Source organism: Hippopotamus amphibius, chromosome 11 (assembly GCF_030028045.1).
Source record: "Hippopotamus amphibius kiboko isolate mHipAmp2 chromosome 11, mHipAmp2.hap2, whole genome shotgun sequence".
Lineage (NCBI taxonomy): Eukaryota > Metazoa > Chordata > Mammalia > Artiodactyla > Hippopotamidae > Hippopotamus > Hippopotamus amphibius.
Genome location: NC_080196.1, coordinates 7,481,630 through 7,486,267, shown reverse-complemented (window position 1 = coordinate 7,486,267; position 4,638 = coordinate 7,481,630).

Here is a 4,638-nt window from a genome sequence, read left to right as displayed (position 1 = left end):
CCCTCCTGTCCTTAACCCTCCCCCATCCAGGAGCAAGTGCATGGTGGGTACATGGAAAGTAAGGGGAGCAAAACCCTCCCGCACTAGTTAGGAATTCCTGCAGACTATCCTTTGGGCCATGCAGTCCCCAGTGGGAGAAAGAGATCAAAAGGGACCTTGAAGTTTCCCAGGGTGCACTTTTTTTTCTCTTTCTACCCATCTATTTGGGGGTGGGGAGGTTTGCTTTGGAGCGTCTTGGAAGACACCAGAAAAGTAGACATTGGAGTGGGGGAGCTGCAGATGGGCGGATTCCAAAGAGTCCAGAGGGTGATTAGGGGCTCTGCCAGGCCCAGTGCCAGCCTGGGCTCCCCTGTCACACCCCTGCCCCAGTGCGTAGAGTGACCTCTGTGTCCCTGGCCTGGAGGGACACAGTGTGTCCAAGAGATTTTCCCTGGAAAAGATTTCGGAGAGTTCCCTTTTCCTTTGTGCCCGCTCCCCCCCCCCCCCCCCCGCGTGAACACACACACACACACACACTCCGCGCGCTTCTTCTTCGCTAGCGTTTCCCTCCGGGGCAGATTACTTTATGACAGGGTGTGATAAGTGGTGATTTTGTTCCTCTTTTGATGGCAGGATTGCTTTGTAAACAGAAGCGCAAACTCGTTCCGATAGTGGTTCCGCACCAGTGCGCGGCGGCCGCCCTGGCACAGCGGGCGGCGGAGGCTGCGGCTGCACCTGTCGCCTGGGGCCGGGAGGGACCCGGGCCGCTCGTGGCGGGGGCGCACCGAGCGGGGTCGCGATCCTCCGGCCTCCAGGGTATCTCTAGGCTTTCGGGCCCTGGGCCTCCGGGCTTGCTGCACGCTTCAGGCCTTCTGTACCCACTGCTCCAACAACTCCGGCTGCACGCGCCTGCCTGGAGGTGCCGCGGTGAGCGCACGTCAGCTTGCGGGGGCCGCCCTTCTGCGCTCTCCCAGGGCACCTATGGTAAGAGGTTTGGCTTCTTTCTTCCGTGGTTACTGGTAACCTTATTTCTTTGCCCTAGTCCACCTGGAGCGGGCTTTTGTGAACTGGAGGGATGAATCGCTGAAGGTGAAGGCCTCAGGTCCTGGCGCGCCAGGGTGCTTCTCATTTCGCCTCAACCTTTTGTCCTGAGTGGTCCAGCCCTCTCCTTCTCTGCTCAGCCTGGGTGCCAGTTTATCCTCAGAGGGGCCCAGGAAAGACCCCAAATTGACGTAGGCTCTCTCAGGCCCAAGGGCACAGAAGGTGAGCCTCTGTGGGAGAAGAGAGGTGGGGCACAGTGGGTGGTCACTCTTTCTTTTCCAGTAATCCCAACTCCTCTAAGGAGAAGGGAAGCCGGAGCCACCGCAAGCATGAATTTCTGAGTTAACCCATTGCTCAGGTCTAGATTTCCAAATCCCTTGAGGAGCCTAACCAGGGCGCTGGGGAGTTGGCCTCTGAATGAAAAGATGGGAAGATTCCTGGAGGTTCTGGGTGGAGTGAATGTCTTTCCAGCAGAGCTTTTGCCCTGAGGGAAAGATTCTTCCCGGTGCAACTTTGGGGATGATGGAGCTGGGAGCGGGGGTTACAGGCATAGGAATAGATTCCACCCAGTCATCCAGGGACACCACAGGCTTCAGAGAACCTGAGCTCAGTATTACCTGAAGCTGAGAGCTCGCTGCAATCTGACACCAAGTCTTGCCGCTCCTTCCCAAAGCGCAAGGCGCCTGCACTAGAGCGCACAGAAAAGTTTGAGATTGGGCTGAGAGGCCCAGGACCTGTTAAGCTAGGGAACCTGCTTGGGGGGGGGGGGGGGAGGCGGAAGGTCATTCCTGCTGATCTCCCTCCTCTAACCCGGTAAAAAAAAAGGAGAGCGAGACAGAAGTCAAAGTTTGCTCTGATTTGCAAGGGGCCTGGGGCCGCAGTTCAGCAGACTGCTTGGGTGCTGCGACGGTAGCCAGGAGCCGTTAGTGGCTGTAGGCCTGCCCTGGCACTGGAGGCAGCTGGCACATTGGGGAGGGCCGACTGGAGCCTGGGCGCCGGATAAAGCTGGGAGGTGTCCTCCCTCTCCTCTCCCCCCACCCCCCAGGGCTCTCTCCAGGAGGCGGCAGAAGCCGGCTGGTTCGGAGCTACCGCTGAGGTCGAGATGGAGAAAGGCGCTGAGGGACGAAGCAGGTGTCTGGGGAGCAGGGGGGAGGGCGCACACTTGGGAAACGAGGGTTGTGGGGAGGGAGTCGCGGGAGGCGCAGGAAAGACCCCAAATTGACGTCCGGCTGCAGTGCGCCTAAGGGAGGAGCAAAGGAGTTGACACCAACTAGAAGTGAGCCGGCCTTGGGTGCTACGAGGGTGAGGACAGGGCGGGGTGGGGTGGGTAGAAGGCCCTTGGGCAGGCTCAGCAGCCTCCGCGCACCACATGCGTGCGGCGCCAAGCACTTTGCATCCTTTCTCCTAGTGAAGTCTCACAACAAATCCCCCATTTTACAAATGAGCAAATTGAGGTTCAGACAAGTTCAGTAACTTGCCCTAGATCACTCGGCCGGTAAACGTCAACGACTAAGCTGAGTTTGGACCTCAAGCGGTCGTACTCAAGAGCTAAATTCTAGCTCCCGGCCGCTCCCGGATTCCTCGCGTCCCTCCCCCTTCTCTCCCCTGCCGCCACCCCGGTCCCTGCCCCCTGCATCTGAGCGGACACCAGTGGCCCGCACGCCCAAGGCCTGGGCTGCTCCACGTCAAAGTTGTCCTGTTCACATCCATCCAGCCCTGCACGGCGGCTTGGCTTCGCGCCTAAACACACTAGCAGCTTTACCTCCCCTCCCAACCTCCCACTCCCAAAAAAGTACCGAAGTTGGAGTTGGCACTCTGTCCGCCACACCTCGGCCCTAGCACCAGCCCGCAGGTCCTTCCCGGGCCGGGCCTAGCCAGCCTGGTCCCAGGTCCCTCCAGCTCTTACAGCCGTAGGAGGAAGAAGCCAATCTCCTGGGGCCTGAAACTGCGCTCATTTTTAAGGGAGCACAGCACCCCCCGCCGGAATCTCGCAGAGCTACAGGCGCGTCCTCCGCGTGAGTCCTGCACTTTGAAGAGCTCGGTTCTCACCGAACTATTTCGACAGCTGGAAAAAGTCGGAGAAGTTAAATACAGACACTAAGGGGTTGCAAACACCATAATTTAAGTTATTTAAAATTCACAAGAAAAACGGAAAACCACCTGCAAACAGAACCCAAACTTGTTGAGCAAGGTTCTAACGCAGGTCCAAGAAAGTTCCCAATCAACAAGAGAATCGGCTCCGGCATGAAAGTCCCGCAGCCCAGGGCTGATCAGTATGCTGAGGCGACGCGGGAACTCCGAGAGACACCACCACACCACCCTGGGGAAGGCCGGGAGGGGGCAAGGCCGTTTGCGCCGGGGCCACCGGGGATAGAGGCTCTTGCACGGGATTACAAAGGGGAAGGTTTGGTGTGGGGACAAGTCTTCTCCACTCCTCAGCGCGGAGCTGACCTTTTGCACACATTTGCCCGACATGTCAGAGAAGATGATTTGAAACTGGTTCTCTGTTCCTCTCGCCGTCCCCGCGACGGCAGCCCGGGAAAGTAACTGGGCCTGTCCCAGGAGTCCCGGGCCCAAGCCCTGGGCTGGTGGTTGGCGGCCGGGGGGCTGGCGCTGTTTCGGGGCCAGAGGGGTCCGAGGCTGAGCTCTTTATCCTTGACTCCCTCTCGACCAGGTGTGGTTCCTAGGGAGGTGAGCTCCTCCGGAGTCCCAAATCCTGTGGCTTCTTTGAAAGCTCTCTTCTAATTAGAAGCAGCGGTGAAATCACTGGAGTGATTTTATCTGTCATGGGAAAGCAAACCCCACCCAAACCTCAGTTGCTCATTCTAGAACCACAGACGCCCCCATTTTCCCTTTAAAAAGTTTTAGTGGAAAAGATAAAGAGCCGGAAAGCCACAGAGGAGTAGGGGAGGGGCGGGAAATCGTGAAAATGAGAAGAGAGGGTGGACCTGAAATAGAAATGTAAGTGTGTGAGTGTGCAAGTGCGTGCGTGCGTATGTGTGCGCGCGCGTGTTAGACTCTCTGCGGAGGGAGGAGACTAAACCTGAAAGCCAGAAATGAAACAGAATCGTGAACGTCTTCACCTTCTGAGAAACACTTTGATCTGAGATCCGACGCTGAAGCAGCCCTGGGGGTTGCACACTCGGATCCTCGAGGTTGAACCCGGCGGGCCTGCGGAGGCCCGGACGCGGATCTGGCCCCACCGCGTGCATGCCAGGCGCGCGGCACCATGGGGTCTGACCCAGTCTCCGGGCCCTGCCCTGCCCCCACCCCCACCTAGGGGTGGAGGTCCTCCTAACCCCAAAGTTCCGAAGGGGAAGAGAGCCACACGAAGAGCGTGTAGATGCCCCCATTGCTTGAGTGCGAAAACACACCAAGTCACACTCGCGTCGCTCCCAGTACACTCCAGCGGGCAGTTTGCTTCGGTTCTCCGGCCAGGGACCGACCGGGAAAGCGGGTTGGGGCTGTCGGGAAAAGCTGGAGCTGATGGCGAGATTGCCGCGGCTATAAATCCATCACTTCCCAGGTCAGCTCTGCGAGGCGCTGGGACTAGGGCTGGCGGAGTGAATTCCTGGGCTAGCGCGCATGCGTCGGCAGGTAGCAACCCAGCTCTTTATG